We start from the raw sequence: 23,739 nt of genomic DNA, 5'->3' as shown, positions 1-23,739 counted from the left end.
TGCCAGTGAGCAAGGCTGCAGTTTTGTCTGATAGAAGGACTGGTAATTTTACTCTAGTGAGCTGGAAATCTAACCAGCACAGCAGCAAGTTGCTGACTTCAGCTCAAGCATCCTCCCSCTAAAGTCTGCCCCAACTGTGACTCTGTCTGCTCTTGTGAATGAAGACGAGCACCAAAAAACTCCATCTTTGGTCTTCATACCCAGACCTCCCCGAAGCACACAAGATTTGACAGATTAATTTTCTTCTACAATGGCCTTAAAAGTCATCCTYTCTTCAACAAAGCTCCCATGCTAAAAAAACAGCCCAGATTTTTTAAATCCACACTTCCAGAAACTGAAATAATTCCAAAATGTCACTGCAGAAATACTGAATTATTCACACATAGCTCTAGTTAAGTAACAACATTCAGTTTTTAACCAAAAATCTCCTGGGGAATTCCTGAAGCTTGAACCCATTCAGAATTGTCCTCAATAGAGTTGCTCTAAACCATCTAAAATCTCCCAGTCAGTTAAGAATGGGCACAGCCCAAAATGCCACCTCCCAGTCAAAGATACCGTTGGGCACTGCACATCTAGTATGGTGTTGTCAGTTCCTACAACGTGTAATGTTTTCATAAATTCACAACTGATGGAAATGAGAGATTGCATGAGACTCTCACCTTTCATATAAGATAAATAATAAAAAACAACCCCCAAAATAAAAAAGGAGTTACTGACACTCATGGTGAAGAAAAAAACTTGGAGAACCAAGAAAGATCAGCACCAGAAGGCAAAGTAAAGTAATTCTAATATATATTCTTACATAACAAACAGAGCTTAATTTGAGATGGGGGGAACCAACATTCTGATTCAAGAACTTCTGAAGTGGCAATACCATGAACAGAACTTCACAGCATCCTCCAGGCATCCACTGTAAGATGTGGGTATTTCTCATGTATCTCTACATATGGCCAAGGCAGTGTTTGCTGCTTACATTCACACAGGCTGACTTCCCCTTAAAGACCAGGCTGGGCATCATCCTTCAGAGCCAACCAGCATTTTCTGCAAAAGTGAGCACTGTGCTTCCACGCAGAAGAGCTACAATGGCTCCATCCTCTTGCAGAATAGGTATAGCCACCTTCCTTAAAGGGCTAATATTTTTTTGAAATTAGTGGATCATATAAATATTTAAGAACCTCAGCCTTCTTTGTGACTACAGAAAATAAGCATAAAGAACAATATGAAAAACTCAGAAGAAATAAAAAAAAACCCTAAAAATTAAAATAACACAGAAGATCTCAGTACTGCTCAAAAATCCACATACCTCATAACAGATTACCTACAACCACCTTGTTATTGCATTGAAAGTCCTTTTATTCAYTGTGATTCTGTCAAAATGCAGAGGCACACAGACTTCATAGCTAAATATCAATGAAATGTGAGATATAATGTAACATGGTTAAGAATGGAGCACATCTGCTCAGGTTGTGCAGAACACCCCTTAGATTTTCTCTTTCTACATGAACATCAATGCTTCCTTGTCCTGCACTGGCATGTTGGCCTCTTACATTTTAGATGGTCAAAGGGTACAACAACAGCATGACCTATGTATCTTTGTACCTATGCCAAGAGTTACTTGCCAAAATAGATACTATCCTTGAATTTGAATAAGTGGCCTTTTCTTGTCTTTCCCATGAGATAATATTAAAGTTCACATCAGTGAACAAGCCAAGCTTTGATTACTCTCCTCTTGTTTACAGCTTTGCATAAAATGCCAGCCATCAAGTCAAGTTGTTTTTCACATTCTGTGAGCATACTAAACTTTCAGAATTAATTCTATAAACTAGATTCTCTGGGCTTTCATAGGTTCCCTAATATGGTCATTAAATATCTAARAGATGAGGACAACCTCACAAAAACTCAAATGAACTATAAACTCTTCAGACTTATCATTTTAAAAAAAAAAGTTAGAGACAAAAGATACAGCAGATTACACACTGGCGCCAGGACACAACTCAGGCACATGCTTGATGAGAGCAGCAAAGAGGTCCAGGATAGCACAGAGCTGTCAAATATGGTTGCAGAATTTTGAAATGAGAAAGGGATACTATCTGGAAGCCTGACTAAGACAAGATTATCCAATACTCCGGTGATTTTTAAAACGGTCCTGAGGTGATATAACTCACATTTTTTCATATTTAAAAATCAGAAAAGTATTAAAACCTGAAAGAAGTACATGAGTAATTATTTGGCATTAGACATCCAGATCAAACTCAGCTTGTTCCTTATTCAGTGCTGCGTAAGATTCTAGCTACCCTCACTGATGTATCTGCAAATATTCATACATTTAATACAAGTCAAAACCTCAGCCTCAGACAGTGTTGCCATTTATGAGACCACATCTTGGTTGGGTGAATTTTCTATTAACACTTTGACCGATTTTACACAGATCCTCCCCTCCTTCAGACCCAGGAACTGAAATTTGTACCTGGACTTCATGGAACTTCACTGGCTAGACCAAATCAGTGCTGTGGAGAATAAAGTGTCCTTTCGCCCATCCATCATTTATCACACCTGCATTTTCTGAACACTGGCTTGAAATTTAGCAGACACTCCCCATGTAAGCAGCTCACATGCTCTAGCAAAGGGGCTGCTAAGCAGAGCTTGGTTGTGCATTCAGAAGCAGAGAATGCTTTGGCTCAAGCAGATGAGTTCCCCTGGATGGTAAGGGTTGAAAAGACCTTCTGAACATGACTTCATAGTAAAAGTGACCCATGTTTCACAAGACCAGTGCTTTGTATTTGGTTATAACAGTATAAATTTTTTTTTATCCACCCATTCAGATCACAAAGGGCTTGGCTTGATTACAGCACAGCTCAGCTAGCTATAATGACRCTGGGCCAAAACATTTTCAACAAGTTGTTGAAACATTATTAGTTTTGTCCTGAAAAGAGGAAGGTACTCACTAAACTAACTTGGGGGTTACTAAACAGATGTTCAAACACTAACAAAGACATGTAGTATACAGTTGCTAAGCCAGGATCTTGGGAACTTCCATTGCACTATTCTCCTATTCTCAGCAAGCAAAAGCCAGCATTTTCATCACATTTCCCTGAAATTAAACGGGATTGCTCCCATCATGACAGGAGTGGAATGAGTTAGGAAGATATCCCAATTCCAAAGATCTGTATTGAGAGGCACAAAGTATTACAGGCTCAGTTCTTTGTTTCTTGACAGCTAAAATCTGTAAGGCCTGTACACAGAGAAGGTGACTGTGATGAACWGTTATGCTGTTATTTGTAATGTGTTCACAACAACATACTCCTGAAACAAGTTCAAACTTTAAAAGAGCTATTTCATTCTAGATTCCCCATAGCTCACATACGTTACAGAAGTTCCAGCTGTATTACATGCCAAAAGAAGCTGAGTAAAATTTCACAGTCATAAAAAAATTTTATTTTCTCTTCACATCTTTTATTGCACCAGACACTTCCTGGGTTTTTTGAAGTGGGGGYCAAACAGAACAGTCTGAAGAGGCTCTGGAACACTCAGAAGTTGCTTCAACTATCCATGCACATGCATGTCATAGAGGTAAGCACACGGACTCTCTGTTGGGTCTTAGCTTCACCCCAAAGCCACCTCCACATTGGAAGAATTTCTTAACCAGGCCCACAATTTCCACAGCCCCTTGAACCAGCAATTATCACACCTCTTTGTCTTGTTGATGATGCAGTGACAATAAAACTTTTGTGTGCAGGAGATGAACATGGCATGYTCTATGGCAAAGCACCCATTGATTTCAAAGCATTTTTATGTAAGTGAATTCCTGAGCCCCATTTCAAAAGCAATACAGTGGCAGCTCTTTGTTTAACAGRAATAAGAGCAAGACCCTTGAAAAAGRGGGGAGCTGATGAAATGAAAGTTGMTCTGCTGAAGAACTCGTATGAAATATGATTCACTACTAACTTTACCAAGGTTGTGTCAGTGCTGTTATATCCATCCTGCTATTTCTTTACAGACTGAGGAAGGTGGGGTGATCTGTGACCTGAAGGTGCAGTTTTCCCATAACTTACCTTCACAGCATGCACACATTTCTGTCACAGTGTACCCGTTAAAGGCTCTTCTCATGGACCTGACGTACAAATTACTTGCTTTGCTATCAGAAAATGGTCATGTAGCAAGAAGGAAAGAGGAATTCTGCATGTACTTTGCAAACAGGAGGGTGACTTGACTTATTTTAATGCAGTTTAGATTCCATRTCTCAGAGCGAGTTATCTCAGTTGTACAGAATGAGATCTTCCATACAAGAATGACTCATTCACTGAGGTCTCTGGTACATGCATTTCCTGGAAGGAGACAAAATTCTGCAATGCATATGAATTCTACCAGTAACTTSTGTGAACCAAATTTGGATGTACTCTGGCTTTCTCCTCATCATYTGCATAATTCACAGGAAAGCATTCAGGAAGCCTAACCCCAGACAAGCAAAGAACAAATTCTAACTCAGAGCTTTCAGAAGTCAAAAGTCCATACATAGATGATTCAACAGATTTGATACCAGCAACTAAAATAGTATCTGCAGTTAATAGCAGTTGGAAATTCCAACAGCACTCTGTGTTCCACAAAACACTGCAGGAATTCTTCTGAAACAGGAGCCTAAATTCACTTTCATCTTCTACCAAATCTTATCCACTATTCCTCTGTGTCACACAGAGAACTGACCTAGGGGGTTGATCCAGAGGTAGGTCTGTCACTGCCACAGGCTGGCAACAGGCACCTCCTTGGGAGTTCACAGCTTTTCCACTTTGCATTTGCCATTCAGAACTCTGTGCTTTCTTAGCCCCAGGGTTCCTTCTTAGCTCAGACTGAGTAGGATGTATTTCACGTCTTTGCTGAAGTAAATCACACAAATGCTTTGCATATTTGGCAAGCAATCTCCTTCCCCAACCTCTTCTATAACTAGATGCCAAGTCATGCTGCTTTAGTAACTCAGCTGCTGAAAATTAGAACAGCACTTTCCATGAAGCCCACATCGCTCCAAGACCTCAAYTTGAGGGGTTGGACATTGTGTCTTCTATTCTCAGAGGGTGACTTAAAGTTAATTGCCTCACCAGTGAGGCCCTTTTGGTAGCATCAGMACCCTTAAAGCAGCATTTTGTCACACACTCCACTCCAAGTTTAAACTATTGCTCACTCTTGGCTCCCACACACAGAAAAGCAGCCATGTCTTACAGCAAGTTGCCTTCCACCAGCATTCTTCAGGACGTAGATGGCAAAAGTCAGTACAATACTGGTGTTTACCAATAACCAGGCATATAATACACCTTGTAACACACATGGTAATTGCCCAGAGTTGCAGAGAGGCAGTGTTTGATTAGGCATTGCTCCTGATAGGCGAAAACGCTGTTGGCAATTAGTCACGAATGCCATGCAAATTACAAGCGGCAGGCAGCCTATTACCAGATATAGACCTGTGAGGAGAATCACTGTGAAAACAGACTGAGTGCACTGTTACCTTCAGGGCTCTCTGCCAGTTCCAAATGTCAGGATTTTGCTACTGCAGGTCTCAGAATCCTGTCCACTGTAGGAGCCACTTGACATCTTAATAGGCTTGCCAAAACAAGGARTGTTAGCTATTCAAACCCCTGTCTCTCTCTTGCATCAACAAGTCACTTGTATTTTAAACACTGCTAACAGCACTTACTGACTATGCAGAAGGGTGATCAGCACTCAGGAAAGCAGCCTTGCTTCTGTCAATGCCAGCATGATAAGTAAGGTGAAGAGGAAACAGAATGAAAATATTTAAGCCTTATTTAGTCTCAGCAAAACCTCGGGTGGTTCAACCTGATCTACTGCCAACCCGCTACATCTGGACTTGGTTTCTGATGAAAGCATCTACAGAAACAAATAAAGTGATATATTCCAGTCCTAACTAATGAGCAAAGCTTAGAAATAGTCTGTCATGACAAATGGAAACTATGCTGTTACAAATAGCAAGAACTTGTGTGGAGATGCAGTAAGAGAACTGCTGCAAGTGCTGAAGTCCTAGAACTCTCTTCTCAAARATAATTACAAGGGGAATGGCAATGTTGCATTTCAGTCAGAATAAAATTATACATTTCTATAACATATGTCATCTCAACAACTTCATATCCACTCTAAGCTGAAAAGTCCCTCTTGCTGTGACTAAGCAGGAGTTATCTTTGCCCTGTCAATGGAGAAATTTGAAGCACTAGCTGGATGTTTTGTCTCAAGTCCCAAAGGAAACCACGAGTGGCCCGGTGAACTGAGACTGCAGTGCACTCAATTGTCAGTAGACTCCTGGAATGACAAAGAGCATCCCTAATAACACAGCAAACTGCTTCTCTAAATAAGCAAAGTGATTTGGGGTTTCATGTCTACAATAAGGATAATAGAAGTTAATTAATATGCCTATATAGCAAAGTGTTTACTCCCTTCAACAGGTATACCCCACAAGGGTGCCTAGAGGAGCACAYAAACAGCATAATGAAGAAATTAGATTACTCTGAAGAGAAATCGCTCTCTACATMGGAACTGCTCTCTGACAACAGGCTCCTGAAGCCAGTCCAGGAAAGAACAGAAGTCACCTCTATACTATAGCTTTACTGGACTGTGTGAAACAAGYTATCTGCCCAGTGCCTTATGAAGAGGAACTCATCACACACGCATGGAAGCACCTTCCATCCAAACAGTCCCCACCAGGACACAGCTCAGGTCACATCAGTGAAGCAGCGCAGCAGGCAACTGAGTGAAACYCACCACTGCTACTAGACAAGGTCACAGTATCTTATAACAACTCCTTCTTCCCACCTCCCAAAAAAATCAATAAAAACAGAACACCAGCCCTCCTGATGAAATTATAAACTGGGTCTCYGGACATTCTACATGTTAAGGAAAACACAGTATGGCTTAGATACCAGCAGGTACAGGTTTCAAAAAGCTGAAATACTAGAATTTATCCCTGCAACTATTTAGCTGTGTCCACAATCTCTTTCACTGAACAGAATTAACTAGTAGTGTAACTTTAAGGATGTAACAGCTACAATTACAGAAGACTTCTGAAGACGCATACCACTTTTGCAAATGATATTGGACCTTACCAAACAGATTTAACTTTACCCCAGCTTGCTCTGGATATTCATATTCTTTGAAGATTTGTAACAATAAGTTTTCACARTTATGTGTTCAGAGTAGAACTGTCCATTCCTAACTAATAACTATGCATGTAAAAGGTTAAATCCCGCTCAGCTCTAAGTAAAAACTGATTATATCAAGCACTTGCAGTATTTGTTTAATTTTAAAAATTTAATGCTTAAATTAAAAAAATTTTAGATCTTGCAGACAGCTGTAGTTTTCATCTCTTCATGACCCAGTACTTTCTATTTCCCAACAGGACTAGCCATTCAGTGCTTTCCCACAGTGAGAATCTTTAAAAAAACCCATGTTGCCAGTGTGSCTTGCAAATCATACAGGACACACAGGACCTTCATAAATCCTCATKCAAGATGCCATTGATTCTAAACGTGGACATTTCACATGAACAAACGTGAGAGATAAATAGTGATGGCAGGATCCACTTCACCTAACTGGAATGAGTAAAATGTGAGGCATCTAGACAGTTGCCTCTGTAGACAACAGTGAGTGACAAGTGCTTTGAGGGGACAAGTAATCCTGTCCTACAACAAGCACATAAGATGGAACAAATCACCACATGGCAGTGCTTTGCTTTCTCTACCCATTATGGAAAGAGCCTGGAAACCTGGGGGCAAATATCACAGGTGAAGGGGTCAATTCCAGACTGMAAATGTGGTTGTATTTAAAAAACAGACCAGACGGCGTTAGAATATTTAGGATCTTGCGGCATTTAGATAACTAACCAAATGGCAAATGGCACAGTTCATTGGTGAAAGTGGAAGGGCTAGAATAGTAAAACAGCAGTTTCTTAACATGGTCACCCTTTCACCTTCCCACAGCTACCATGGGGGCTGTGGGGCTGTGCATCCAAGTTAAACTAAAATCCTGGCACCCCTCTCTGCTCTTACAGAAATGAATTTAGGGCCCATCTCAAAAAAGCTGTACCAGGGTCTATATTCCTCAGAGCAAAAAATCTGCATCCTGGCTGTAGCCATAGCCCTAAGGATGGTCATTAATCACTGGTGGTCTCTGAATACAACGTCTTTGGAGTACTGTACTTTGGTGTACAAATCATAACATAGTGCAGCCAATAAAACCGAATGCATTTAAACACAATCAGCTTAACACGTGCTGCACTGGGCACCAGAGATGATACAGAGTCCACTCAGCTGGCTACACAGCTATCAGAAAAATGCAGATTTACTCATTTCCAAYCTGCTTTACTACTCCTGTGCTAACAAACCCCAGGTAGCCTTTTCTAATTGTAAAATCAGGTTGCATTCCAGGAACAGTCAATATCAGCTGTAGTTAATAAGCTGTTCTGGTGGATCCTGTTGAYAGATTCTGATGTCGACAGATACAAAAATACAACACCAAGAGAAGGAAATATAGATTAAGTCCATGAAAGATTTATGTACATTATTGATCATGTAAATCCAGAGACAACATTACAGAATAGAAATGGAATGAGCTGTTTCATAAAGTAACCTTTTAGACCATGACCTTTTTTGCACCATACTCATTTATTTAAAGAGATGGCAAAAGCCCTGTGTTGCAAGGCAACTSCACATTTGCACAGAATAACCATGTTGCACTCTGTATTAGGGATTTGATTTTGCAATTTCGTACACAAACAGCCTTTTCCGAGCAAGTCCACTGACAGCAAGGCAGTCACTCACATAGGCAGCATTTTATCTTTCAGGCAAGGGTTTTTAGTCATCTGTTAGTACATGTTTGTATTTTCCAATTAAATTGGATGCTTACTATTGTAGTCTCTGGATTTATATAACAACTATTTCAGCTCATGTAACAGTAACRCCCCTAAAATATATTTTTATTTTTATTCCTGTTAGTAATTTTAATACAAATTGAGCAATGTGATCCTAAGCTACAGTGTGGTATTAATTTGAGCTCTACAATGTCATCAGGAGAAGAAAAGGCAGTTCATTGTGGTAACAAAATGCTTCATTATCAGCCTGCAAAATACACATGACATTTAGAAGACAGTGATCCTTTTGAACTTTTGCAAGGATCTGTTACAAAATGCCATTAGCAACTGATAGATTCTCATAGCGTTGGGACAGAAAGAAGTTGGCTCCCACCAACAGTCTCGTGACCTGCAGCATGGGTAACACGGGACCCAATATCCTCCTGCAATGATACAGTCCTGCACAGCAGACATCCTCATCACATGTGAAGCTCTTAAATTCATAAACAACACACTGTCTTACTAAACTAAATTACTTGGATTTTGGGRTATTTCTCATAGAGATAAAACACAATACAAAATTTTCACTGATAAGAAGGTTAGTTCAAGTTAATGATGCAAGTTGACACTTAGGCAGCCCGGGACATCTTCAAACAGCTGGGCAAACATTAAATTAGCTTTGCTGCATTTGTAGGTACATGAAGTAGGTACATGATACTCGGCTTATTTTTAAATTAGGAAARCACAGAAGCCGAGGTAGAAATTATTGAAAAGCTACTCTGTTTGTTTAATCTTGCTTCCACTGAAGTCAATGGAAAAATTGAAATTTGTCAGTCATAGATTTGCATTTCCATCCTTTTATACTCCTGTGGTAGAGCAAAAAGCCTAGTTTTAAATATCTTGACCCTGCCAGTGTGTAATGGAGCCACAGTAGAAAAAAAGAATTAGGCCTCAACCAGCTTGAACAGGAATGGATTTACTTAACTGCTCTGTTCTTTTGAAAATTCTACCCAAAACAACCAGATTATWTGACCAATATGACACAACAGGTTTGTGACAGTACAACTCAGTTTGTCTGACATTAGTGAGCGCTAGACCAAATCAGTSCCTCAATATGTTTCTAGCTTGGAAGAGGGCTCAGTTACACAGAAACCTTTAAATTACTATAAAGGACATTTAAAAAATAGAAATGGTTCTGCCATCTGATCCAATGCTGATCACCCATTACCAAGCTGCTCAAAAGTAAGTGCTGTCCATGACAAGCTACTTTAAGGGGAGAACAAGATAGATATGCAAAGGATTCCCACCATTAAAAGATCRTAATATCAAGCAAGTTATTGAAATAACGTGTGTGTAAATGATGGACAAAGGCAGAAAGGCTGAAGGAATCTTATAGAAATAGGATTCCAGAAAGGATCCTGGCGAAGAAGATGGGCCTGAATGGAGGGAGCACTGAGGCTTATCTACCCTCACTGGACACCAACTCACTGCATGCACTCTATATGGATACTYAATTCCTTTAGCTTCCAGCATGATTAAGACTGAGAAATTTCCTGCATGTGAATATATATGCATGACTTGGGGCTGAAGTGCTGTCTCAAGAAAACCACCCAAGTTTGTTTAAAATTCGATCAGCTCAGTAGGTTGTTCCCTCCCTGCCTCCCCATCAGTGGTTATACTTTAACCATGTATGGAAGAGATTTYAGAGGTCTGAGCCATTAAAACCTACAGAGAATAGAAGAACTTGGCAAATATGAAAGAAAAGCATTTAAATGGCTCTGAGACAGTCTGCTTCCCCTTGCTACTGAAAATGTGATAGATGTGTTGCCATTTCTAAGTAGGAGTTCACGATCTCACGTTTTGGACAAGTCTATAAACTTCACTACACAYAATGTGCCCCCAAAACTGTTTGAAAACAAATTATCACATGAAAACCTACAGGAAATCTTTTCAACTTATTAAAAACAACAAAACAAACACACAAAACCCAACACAAACAGAAAAAAACCCCTACTCCCCACCACTTAAAGTAGTAGTCTTGTGTGTTATCTGCAGACAAGCTTCTTGCCAAGTATTCTTGTACATGCCAAAAACTATGGTTATTTTTGGATAGTTTTTTTATTTACAACCCTTTAGTGTGCATGAAACAGTGATGTTCTGCCATTTTTAAGAGTTGCTGATCACATGAAAACCTCTRACACGTCTCCTCTCACAGCACATGATTTATGGGGAGAACATTACAGCAGTCTTTCTGTTCCCTATAAGAAACAGATATTTATGAAAGTCCTACACAATACTGAGAAAAGATCCAGGATACAGGAAATGTTGCGTAGAAGCTTACACAATGATAAGACATTACCCAGAAGMATGTGGAATTTACCATGGACAACATCCTGCTCTTGGTAGTACACTAAGATGCAAATAGAATTAATGATGTTTCTCCCCTTCCTCCCTATTTTAGAAGACTACCAGATTTGCCTTTAGAAATACAAATTTTCTGATGACTCTCACTTTCAAACCTTTTAGGATGTTCCCATTCAGAGAGCTGCTAAGTAATCACAATTCAGTGTGATATCTCCTCTCTGAAGAGAATTCAGGGGGGCTCAGATTCTCAGAGCTCATGGATGAACTGGAATTCAGGAAATCTAAGCTTTATTCATAGTGTTCTGCAATCACTGCACTAGAAAGCAGCGTCACATTTTCTCAATTAAAAAACAGAACTAAATCCACCAGTCTCCTTTTCAAACTCTTAAAAACTTGATCAATACCCTATAAAAGCTTTGCACATCTACCACTGTGTTATATGCTCAGTCCCTTCATCTGAAAACAACCAGATTTTGATATTTATTACATTTATTTTTCATACTCCCCTGGAATATTCCAGACAATAATTGCACCAATTCAACCACAGGATCATTATTCAAGAGCAGAGACTTACTACTGTATCAGCCTGAAATAATAGATTCAAATGCAGTTAGTCCAGGTCTCAGTTCTGTTGCTGCAAATCCAGGTCATGGCCCTCATCATGGAATCTGATCCATGCCACTACTTGCAACCATACAGACCCCAAACAGGCAGTGTGCCTCTGTCCTATCACAAAACAATTTAGGAAGTGTAACATAAATATCCCAGGTTCTAAGTGATTCCCAGTGCCATTTGATTTCTGACAGCATCATTAATGATTCCTTTACTTCAAAGAACCCCACCTCCCTAACTACCTTCCTGTCCTACCCCACCATCCTGACTACCYGACATGAATAATTTGGGAAGAATGAGAATAGTGTGTACATTGAAAGAGAATAAGAGAATACTGTGTACCTTTTTATTACTTCATGGATGACAGTCTTTCTATGCATACTATCCACAAAGTACATAACTAAAGACAATTAGTATTCTATTCTTCATAAAATTCATTAATTTCATAAAATCTTTAAATTATCACTTCCACATCATGCAGAAAATCACATATTTAAATAACAGACAAGCTCTGTGTGACAGATATGACTCTATCATGAAAGAGCTTTCAGTGGTTCTTTAATTCAACATATGCCTTTTATATGGATAAATATAGATGACGTAGTTACCTGAAATAATGTTTTCATATTTCAATATTTTTACTACAGCATTACCAAAAGGTCCAGTCAAATCCTATACCTAATGTGCCAGGTGTATGTAAGACCAGACACCTTATCAGACTAGTTTACAGCCAATACAAACAAAGCATCATTGCATTCACAGGTGGGGAAATTTAATGCAAACGGATCACATAAAATAGTAGAGATCACACAGAGTTAGATATTAAACTTGCTCCTCTTTGTGAGCTCCATTTCACTGCCAAARCTCATTTTCATCTGCCACAAGGGACACATGACAAGGCTGCTGTACCCAATTATGCCTCTACAGAGTTACTTCTGTCACTTGTTGGCCGTGGACCATAGGTGTGCAAGACAGTAAATTATCATATGATGGCCATATAGAGAGGATATTTTACATAAGAAGAGACCACTCCGTCACCTCAAAGGAGTCTCAAGGGAAATCTCCCCTGTATAACAGGCAGTGAAGTCTCTACAAGGTGCTTTAAAAGCATTAGTCACACTCTGGGTTCTGGCTCTTCCTCTAAATGACTACCGCCATTGAACTGTTCGCCTTAGAAAGTTGTGAAGCAACAAATTTTGTTATTTAAATGTCAATTTTCTRTTCTGGAAAAACTTAACAGTAAACTGAGTCATGGTGTTTAGTGCTGTTCAGCCTCCTGAGCTCAAACCGTTAGCAGCCATCCCAAGTCACTGATGGGGGAACTGGGAAAGCAGTAATGGATGCTGCAGAGAAGGACTCCTCTTCACTTGGGTGCAGCAGTAGGCAGCCCTTTATGTGCAACAATATATAATGCAGCTCCAGCCTTTCAGAATGAGCATAAATTACTAAGCAAGATGATGAATACCATAAAGGAACTGTTAAAGTTGAAGTCAATCATGAGAAAGAGACAGGGTTCCTATCTTCAGGTATCACATAAATCTGGCTAAATCAAAGTGGTTTTTTCATCATCCTGGTTTTACTGTAACCTCTCACTGCTTAATTTAATCTTGGTTTTCCCAACTAGAAAAAAGGGGCTCTTCATAGCCTAGAGCTATGCCAGAAGGAAGTCCAGATTAGCTGCAGTTTTAATTTCTTAAAACTACAGCATGAGGAAGAACCCCAGTACCCAAGAGCAGTTGCTGGGCTCTCTCCACAACACAGGCTACTGGTGGCCATAGGAAAATCAGCAGCAGTCACAGCCTGTTATGGGGAAGCAAAGGCCATTTGCTGCCATGCCAGTCTCAGGTGAGGTGAATATTGCAAGGACAGATGCAGGTGATTACTGGAGTAGAATAAAATTGGAAGATGAGAGTGAAGATCCTGCCCTTGCCATAAAATCCAAGCACCTGCATGCTCACAAATACGCAAACTTTTAAAATAAAAGGAATTCTTCCATACTTATGCCAGAATAACTAAGAAAGACCTAACCCTAGGTCTCATTCAATGTGTTTGAAATGTGCTACTAATTATGGAGTCAAATCATCAGCTTTGAGTCTGTGCCTAAAATGTTCCAGCTGCAGCTGAGAAATCTAGAATCAAACCCAAACTTTGAGTTTTAAATGCTTAATGTCATCCTTGACTTTCTGTTAAATTAAAACAATAATTTAAGCCACAAATTAATTAGGTTATTAAGCAGGATTGAAATTGAGCCCATCTTACTCCCAATTTTAGTAAAAAGAATCTCAACTTGAATTTGTGGTTTATGCATGGCATCTCTTTTACTTTTGTTTCAGGATATTCATTTGGGGAAATTTAACAGGCAAGAGATGCCTATCTGAGAATGGAATTGATCAGGAATGTGGTTACAACAGAAAGAATTTCAGCAGACCATAAAAGAGAAAGAGAAGAAAAAAGAAAAGCCTACTACAAGAATAGTCCAGCAAAATACAACTGTAGTGAGTTTGGGCTGTTTCCCAGTACTCCAGGGGGAATTCTGCTATTTGCTGAGTTTAGTGAATGTAATCTATTGCAGAAGGGAAAAAAAAAGTGCCGCTGCTTTCACCATTTTCTCAGTTCTGCTTCATATGAGGAATCATATGAAAGACAGAAAAATTATTGTATTGCTGTGAAAGCACATAGAAACTTGCAAAGCAGATGTTCTCAGCACACATAAGAGGGACTGACTGGACACTGAATAAAACTACACAACCAGAATGAAAAAAAATAAAGTCACTTGGCGGGCAGAGATGGATCAAGAAATAGGGGGCTCAAAAAGTAGCTCAGAAATAACATCTGCAGTGGTAAGTCAGTCTCATTTTGTTAAACTGGGAATCAATACTTTTCACTACACTTCACAGACAACACCATTTGAGTTACTTTCCCCCAAGAATCTCAGTATGCAACTTTTAGGAAATTAAAAATAGTTCAGAACATACACAGTTAACAGGAAATATAAAATGAAGTAAYTGAAACAGAATCTACCTCCAAAACCAGCAGATACTCCACAAGTTATTTATAGCAGAAAATTTATAAGAGATTGGAAAGGTCTTAAACCTTCTGAAGTTTTAAATACTTACTTCTTGCAGCCAAAATCACATCACTGGAATATCCAGGAAAATTTTTTAAAGATTGCATTAAGGAGCTTAACTAGCTGAGAACACGATGTAGCCTTTCCTTTGGACCGTCCAGCCATAGGCATTTACTCATTCAACAGAAGCACAGAGCGTGATACTGTAGTGCAGCCTTTTACATAGGGATACCAAAGAGGGGGTAGGGAGGGGAAAGCCCTTCCCCAAAGATTTTAGTTCAGCCCACTCATTTAAATACAGAGTGGAAACAGCTGCTGTAGAAAGGAAGAGGATGTCCAGGCAATTTTTTGTTAACTTTCTTAGGTGTAAACACATTTCCCTCTGAAGTCTCAGTAAGAAAAAGAATGTTTCTTTTGAATTTCATTCTTCCTCTGCACTGCTTTTAAAGAAAGTAACTCTAGCTCCACTTAGTAATAACAGTGCATAGTCAGCTCACTTACATCTCACTAGGGGAAAACAGATTCCTAATAAATCTCCATCTCCACTGTGCAAGCTCTAATACAAGCACAAGTGAGTTTTATAACACTTAAGTCTTCACGCAATGTAATATTCATCTCTAACAACTTCCCACCAGGAGCTCCCAAGCAAACAAGTATGAGCTCACTGAGAGCAACATTTAAAACTGATAGCATGCCTCTTGCATATTAGCACCTCAAAGTTAAAACTAGATAAAGAACAGAGGAAGGAGGTAAGAACAATGAAAGCTCATCAGCTGTTTGACAGCGAGACATTGAATAAACAAGGATTCTTCAATCTGAGGAAGAGCTGGCAGAGGGTTGATGAGACAGTGTGCTATTAAATCATGAAATGCACCCAAAAAGCTAATCTGGGAAGGGCAGCCCATTCTTTCTCGTAACAAGAACTAAGGTGCACCGAACCCAATCTTCAGGCAGAAGTTTTAAAACAAACAAAAGTAAGTGATTTTTCACATCATGCATAGAAGGATTTCAAAGCTCATTGCCCAGGATCTTAYGGAGGACCATTCTGTGAGTAAGCTTAAAATATTAGATTAAAAAAATGAAAGAACAGTCCTAATCCTAGAATTCTTGTTCTGGAGAGCTATTAACCACAAGTTAGAAGGTGTGGATCTCTCAGGTATGGTAGCAATTTGAATTTGCCCTCTACATTAATCCTTCCCCTAAACCAGTGACATTGACCACTGCCAGAGCAGCAGACAACATTAGAAGGATCTTTGAGCCACAACTGTGCCCATTCTCATACTCCCATTTATCTAGTTTTCACAATGCTCCTTAATGAGAAATTGTCAGYATCATTAGGTCCAGTTCATAGATGAGGAATTAACTATGTACATAAGGCCCAAAGTGGCACAACTCTTTGGAAATTTTGACTGGTAGCCACAATTCAGAAGTTAGGTACTATCCTTTGTCATCCTGAAGTGACTTTCTACTTCTAAACGTCAGCACCCGTTCAAACCTCTGCACTTGTGACTGTTCCCTACTCATTCCACTATGCCTACTCCAGTGTAATTGCTTTCATGAGTGAAGTTATTCACCAACAGGAGTTTTCCCACAATTATTTCAGCACCTATTACTCCTATTTTCTGCTATCTCTTTGCCTATAGTTATAAAAACTAATGTATACTGATAGTGAAATCTTATTGTAGCAAACCTATTATAAAGACATATGTGCTTTTTATGTATAATTAAATAGCATTTTTTGATGTAAGGTAAGCTGGCTGTTCTTAGAGCCCCAACTAGCAAATAYATTGTGCAATCAAGGTTGTTGTTTTGTTGTTTGCTTTTTTTAAAATAAGAAACATACTTTAAAAATACTCTCATAGTTGCCCTTATGTGGTAAAAAGGGTAACTGCCCACTGACCTTGCTGGTACAACAGCAAGTATCTTGAGAAACAAGGTATTTTTATGCAAAATAAGTAAATTGACTTGAGATCCTTTTCATATCAGGTCTGAGAAAAGCGGGCAGAAACTCTGTTTCCYTTCTCTGCTCCTAATTTTAAACAGGGGCTTCAAAGCTGTTTGTCTCTGTGTGTTTAATGTTTCCTGGAGGCCTGCAAAGGCATGCAAAATATTTTAGTTCAGGGCCTCTATAGGGTTGTTATAGGAAATCGACCTCTCCCTTGAAGGGACGGGTTAGTATGGAAACAGATTATCTGAATGACAGCAAAGCCATAAGTGTTTATTTCAAGGGGAAGGAAAAGACAGACAAATATTTACCGCTTTCTGTCCACATCGTAAAACACAGACGCTGCCCATTTTTGGTTACTTCTTGTCTAAGTAATCCCAGTTGCCATCTGATCCTGTTCTCTTGATCAGGATTTGTCTTCATGTTAAAAGAAAGTTCTGATGCCATCTTTGACATGCACTTCCTTTAAGCTGCAGAAATGCTTCACGAAGAGAAAGATGGTTTCTAAAGCCTAGGCTGGCCAAGACTTTATGCTTGTACAAGATATGTGGTCACCAGAAATAAATCACAGACTTTGGTCTACCTGAGAAAATGCACGTTTCCTTTGTAAGGCTTCTCATGATGCTGAATTAGCCTTTTGGGAAAATTCTGACTGTTTCAGTGCGAACAGGTTGAAAAATGGTGGAGACACAAATGTAAAGAAGGGTTTGCTTATTATTGCTATCTTGTCTCTCACTTTGCCAAACCTGAAGGGTAAGTGCTAGCYCCTCCCATCAGGGTAGAGGACGATAGAACAAGAACAGATGTTTTCTTTCCTCTTGCAGAGGTCCGAATCAAAAATCTTAAGGTCTTAATCTTTCATCCATTTGTGGCAGTAAACTTTGATTCCAAGTCTCCTATTTCTGACAGATCCATCCTTTTCCCCTTTCACTTTTTTATGTACCTAYTGCTAGAGAACCAGCAGAACTAAAAGTAACTTTGGGACAATTTACCTTTCTTAGGTGCAGTTTTACTTTCCCTGTTTCAAGACTTGACTGAAACTGATGAGATCTCTCTTCCCTACCCATTCTTTCCTCTTTTAATTAAAAGTTGTATGGTAAATCAAGAGGAATCAAGTGGGGCTTAGAGCAAATCCTACTGTCTTTAGTTGCAACTACACCTCTTATATAAGAAGACATTAAGGAAAAGACTGATGGAGTGAGTGCAGTAGGTGCAACTCAGTGGAATGCTGTTACCGAAACAATAGCCAAGAGGCAATCATGTATTCTGTTCAGTAGACAATGAGAGATCAATACCAGTGGGTCATGTTCTGGGATGCTTCTGTATGCACAGGCATTCCTTCTCACAAAGCAACTTTATCAAAATCCCCTAAAAGAAGCAGAGCTGGATAGGAAGTCCCTTAGGTGTTACAGAGGAAAATGGTCATTCAATAAATGCCATTTTCCTCTGAACAAGTACCTTAGCACAAAGCATTCAAATAAGAGTGTTTTTAAAGATCAGGAAAGTTGCTACAGTGTTTGAAGGTGCAAATGGATAACCTTCAGCAGGCCCAGTTGATGAGAGTTACACCTGTGTTAAAAAATGAAACAGCATAACAAATTATTGCAGCAACTGCAATCCAACAAGATTTTCTGTGCAGCTCCTCAGAGTGTCCATCTTGTTTCATTTTAAAAATACATATTTTAAAAAGTAATAATGCAAGTTTGGGATGCCAGGGAATTTCTCCSAATTCTGTTTTCTTCTTACCCTCCTTTCCATTAAGTGGAGCAAAGAGATGAAAAGGAGAGCAAAGCTATTTAGATTAAGGAAGAGGAAAACAGAAAGGAGAACAGTTTTTCAAGGAAAGGAAGGGATTTCAAAGCTCAAAAGTGAAAACTTTCTGTCTTATTCTGAAAACATGATGCAGTTATTCCYGACACTAAAATTGAAAATCTTCTTTTGCCACATTTTGTTACACAGTTTGCATCACCAATTGTTTCCTTCTGGAAACATTCACAATTATTTCAAGTTCAATATTGAGAARGAGAGGGTAGTTGCACTATAAATGGACTAGATGGCCAAATGCATCAAAACAAAAACCTTTATCTTCTGGTTTTGTAATGGCATGTACTTTATTACTAGTGATGGTACTACCTCTGGAAAATTCACAGTGATTTTATTAATACCTCTAATTACTAACTTAGAATAAATAAGATTAACTTTGGCTTTAGGTTATTTTTTTCTATTTAGGTTGCTTTTTTCTATTACATAAAAAAGGAGTTCATGGGATCCTTCTCAAATTCTGCCCCATTTGACTTTTTCAAGCCATTTCTATTGTCTGTCTCAAAAATCAGCTTTGTGCTTCCACAGAGACAAAGATAATTGAAAAGCTGTAGGTGTACAATATCTATCCTGACTGATCTCTCAACACAAATCCCTAAAAAGGGGTAAAGGGCTACTRATTTTCAACTAGCATCTGTAGGCAAATCAGTAGGCCTCAGACACAACTCTAGATTCTAAACGGAATACTCTAGGATAAGCTCTCAGTTCCCACTTTCAGCTAATATGTACTAATACGTTCCTCATACATTCCTATCTTTTTAAAGAAATAAGCAGCTTCTCAATAGAGAGCAGCAAGTTGTCCATGCCCAGCATTTTTCATGACCATGAAAGATAAAGTTCATGTTGACTGAGGTCACCATAAACTGCAAGGCTTAATCTGAWGTACCATGGGATATTTTAATGCCCACCCTGAGCAAAGGAAGTTCACATTTCTCAGGATCCAATAAAAAAAAAAGCATATGCTTTATGGAACAAAAATGAGATTGAACTAACTCAGAAATCTGGTCAGCTGAGGCAATATGATCAAGCATCTTAGATGCTGAACAGAAGCTCAACAGTCTCMATCTGTACACTGGATCATGAAGCCTCTCCCTTCCAGCTCCCTTCCCCACCCACCCTGAAGAATTCTGCTCTGGGAGTGGCTTTTCTCACCAGGGAAGCGAAACTTYCCTTTAATGTGGCTCATGGAAAGTTTAGCTGGTTTTCTTTCTCCAGCCCACCTAGGCTGGAAAAAGACATTACTTCCAACCAACATCCAGTGTAGTAACTGCCCATCTGTAGACAGTTCTTTTCAACTTGCAAGGAAGCAATCCCACAATTACAATTTCTTGTGTCTCATTATGGAAATGGTRGGGTAGCACTACCACAGAAAGAGCTGTACTGGAATTGTTTGGGCATAGTTACTGTAAAAGCACTTTGAGATGTTTTCATCCAAAAAAAAGGTTTTATGAAATCAGGGATTWGATSAGYYCTAGRRCTSATCWAAGTATAGGACAAACTACCAATAAATTCTAGGGTAACGGAGGCAATGGGCTGCATAGGATGAATTTTATTTCAACTTGTCTTTAATGACACACCATGGGACATAGAAACTGAGTTGTGGAGTATAAACAGTACAACCCTGAGGCACAATAAATGGATTTATTTCTGATCCAAAGTCTGCTATCAGTAACACGTATCATGTTACTGCTTTCAATGAGTTTTGGATCAGTCTCCCATGAGCACCATGTAAAGGATATGAAGTCAGACAACCAGAGAAACAAGGACAGTGTAATTTCAGCGATTGGTGGGGCGGGAATTCACTTTCCAGAAAAAAAAGGACTTGGAAGATGCCACATATTATCATATCACTGATTTACATAATACAAAAGCTTTTATCAGTACCAGAAGCCTCAGGGTCACATACATGAAACCAGTCAGCAGTTCTGGGAAGGCTCTAGCTGGGTATTCCTCCTGTTTGGTAAAGGCACATAGCAGTTTCCCCATGTCGAAGAGGCACTATTTTGTCTGTGCTAGGTAAGTTTTTAGCTGGATTCATTCTCAGTTCACCTGATCATGTCACAATAACACTAGAGCTAACACAAAGTACGGGTGAAGTTGGGATAGGGCCATATTCTTTCAGTAGCAGCCAGGACCTGGATCAGCTTACACCAGTCCTGAAATCACAGAAGAACTTAAAAGATCTTTTACAGTTCAGTGTAACAAAGTAAAAGACAAGAGAACAACACAGGTTCAAGAAACCAGGTTGGGAATTTGGGAACAAGTAAGCTTATGTTTTCAGAGCAATGCACTTGGCCCTTCTAAAAACTGAGAAACAAACATCTGAATGGACTCTCAAGGAAGACAGGTAGGTCAGGAAGCCCTAACTTAGCACCATTCATCTGGTTTAATGTTCTCCAGGCAGATCATTTTCCTCCTGAGTACAGGGTGATATCTCCTGCTCCATGAAGGACACAGAATTTCTGATAAATCATTCTGTATGTTTACCACCTACCCAGCTTTCAGCACAGATCCAAAGCATCCTGCTTCTTTCCCAGATGAGTGTAGCTTAGAGGCAGTGCACTACCCAGAGACACTCTTAAGTTTTCACTTTCAGTCTAGACTAGAGAGGTCTCTTGGTCACAAAGTTACAGTCTGGGTCCTCCCTCTGCCTATTTCTTTGATTTGGCTGAAGCCTTATCCTAGCTCTGCCTCCTTTTCTCTCCGGTCTATCACTGCAGCCCTGGTGGTCCCTGCATGCTGCACAGCTGCTCCTCCTTCCCTCCTGCCTAAGCTTATTCTAAAATGCCTCCTTGCACCAGATGTTTTCCACGTGTTTCACTCTCTATTTTCTTCCCCACCCCCACCTCTTCCAAGRCAAGTAGCAACCTATCTCCTTGATCTTTCAGATCCAATCCTAAATTATCCCTTAATCAGCTTGCCCAGCTTGGTTCTGGRGCAGACAAAAAACAAGTCTGCTTTTTCCTCTATGATAATACATGGGCAAGAGACAAAAATAAACTTTAACCTTGGCACTGCCTTTAGTTTCCATTTCACCTTCAGATGACTGCCTTTGGCTTCAGTACTTTTGTGGCTTTCTTTCTGGACTAAATTTTATTTATTGGAAATATTTTGTTCAGCAGGATTAATATCAGTATCCCTTGCCACCTTCCTTCTGTTTTCTAGATGCCACTGAAGTCTTATTTACAGGTACAAATATTAGATTTATAGGTACTTCACAGGTCCCATCCCCCTTCTCTGTGACATTTCCCGCTCTCCATCTGTCTTTCCTTGGCACCAGTGCCTGCAGCAGCAGTAGACTTTTATACAAATTACCATCACTMTGCTTCATGTCTCAAAAATCGGTTTTGATATCAGGCCAATTCAAGCCAGTTTCACAAGCTGATGTTAACTGTAGACCAGACCTAAACCAACAACCTCCAGTTGGACTGGTACCATAAGGTACTACAACTTCCAGTCACTCATATGCAGAGAGGGTTTTGTGGCAGAGGGATGGGTGTGTTTCCATCCTCTCCTGRGTAATGTTATGTTTCTCTAAGCAGGCCTACCCGCTTTAGGCCAAGTCTGAACATGGCCATGAGTGTACCAAAGGAGCAGTACCTGCATTCCATAGGCTGCTGAGCCAGCCTTGCCCCAAGGAACGGGGGAACATCCAACCATGCAGTGCCAGAGCTGYCAACAGAGACATCAGCACAAGAACCCAAGCACCTACAAACATGAAACTAGAAACTAAAGTCATGTGGATTTTGTCTGAACCACAGACAGTCCACAAATATTTGTCAACAGAATTGTACTCTTTAAAGGCCTGACACTGGTCTCAGTCACGAGCAGGGAGTCTCAGTCACGAGCAGGGAGTAGCCGATGTCTGTGCTGTTTCTCTGTGACCTGCAGCTGGGGCACTTGTCCCACACAAATGGCTTTGAGCTGACAAGAGGGGACAGGGCAGGCAGTGTGACCAGCCCCCTCACTTCACTGGCAACCATGCTGKAGAACAAAAGCTGGTGACAGGACATCCCATTTCTGACAGCATTACTTCTGAATTTGCTGTCTCTGTGCAAGTAGCTCTCCAGCATGTGATTTCCCGCATTCCACCAGGGCTCTGATAAAAACCATTGTGTTCAGCCACTTGTTTAGTAACTCCTCTGATATCTGTATATTAAAAACTACTGTGGAGGTGAGGAAGAGCAAATAGCAGTGTCATAGTCAGAGAATATTAAGTGTAGYGCTGGGTAAAGAAAAATTTTGCTTTCCAAATGCCACATGCAGATTTATTGCAGGAACAAAATGGGTGTGTAGGCATTGAAAAGCTCTAGGCAAAGTCCTGCACTTTCTGCCTTACCCAGAGTCATTCTCCAGGATTTGAGCTRTGTCGCTCCACTTTCTGGTATTTCATAAACAGACAAAAGTTTACATTAATGCCACGTATTATTAAGTTTTTATACGCCCAACTCTTTCACAATGCCCACATCTCAGATAAAACCTCAAGGCACCACCAACCAAAATTGGCAGAAACTTGCGTAATTTTGTAGCATTGACAAGAAATCTTTTTATGAACTACTAAGAAGTTGCACTCACTCATTTTAATAGGTGAAAAGCTTCCCAGCAAGATGGCAAAGATTGAATGCATTTTAATGATGAATCTGGCTGTGCCAAAATTGCTGTGGAGTCATGCTGCTCCCAATACTGCCAATATGCAGCAAGGAGGAAAGTAGCAAGTGATGGCAATTTTTCTCAACACAAACTCTCTCACTGTGCCATGTGCACTTTCACTTGGACAGTTTTGGGTTTACAGAGAAGAGTGGACAYCAGAGGGTTTTGGTTTGRGGTTTTTTTTGTTGTTTGTTGGGTTTTTGTGGTTTCTTGGGTTTTGTTTTTTTTTTGTTTGCGKTTTTTTTAGGGCTATCTAGTGCTCTAGACAACTCTGCTCAGTGCCAGCTCATGTTATAGCAACACTACTTCTTTCTTCCTGTACAGTTCATTAAACTTAGAGACTTTTTGAGATTCCATTTGGCTAGAAGCTCATTATGCAGTGTTTCCATACAGGACAAATTCCAAGCAATACATAAAAAAAGTCTGTACCACTTTTTG

General features: G+C 39.8%; 1 protein-coding gene across 2 annotated transcripts in view; it reads right to left on the bottom strand.

Moving 5' to 3' along the window:
- Positions 1–23,739, bottom strand: part of SORBS1 (sorbin and SH3 domain containing 1) — a 158,892-nt gene that overhangs the window by 92,595 nt on the left and 42,558 nt on the right. The window contains exon 1 of one of the 2 annotated variants that reach the window (XM_057377071.1): positions 14,935–15,092. The exons of the other annotated variant lie outside the window; for it this stretch is intronic. The gene's annotated coding sequence lies outside the window, so the exon portion shown is untranslated. Of the gene's footprint in view, positions 1–14,934; positions 15,093–23,739 lie in introns of those variants that run through there. 2 annotated transcript variants of the gene reach the window in all.

The sequence above is a fragment of the Malurus melanocephalus genome, unplaced genomic scaffold (assembly GCF_030028575.1).
Source record: "Malurus melanocephalus ecotype Western Australia unplaced genomic scaffold, MMel_1.1 scaffold_299, whole genome shotgun sequence".
NCBI classification, from domain to species: domain Eukaryota; kingdom Metazoa; phylum Chordata; class Aves; order Passeriformes; family Maluridae; genus Malurus; species Malurus melanocephalus.
This window is presented reverse-complemented; position numbering and strand designations above follow the sequence as displayed.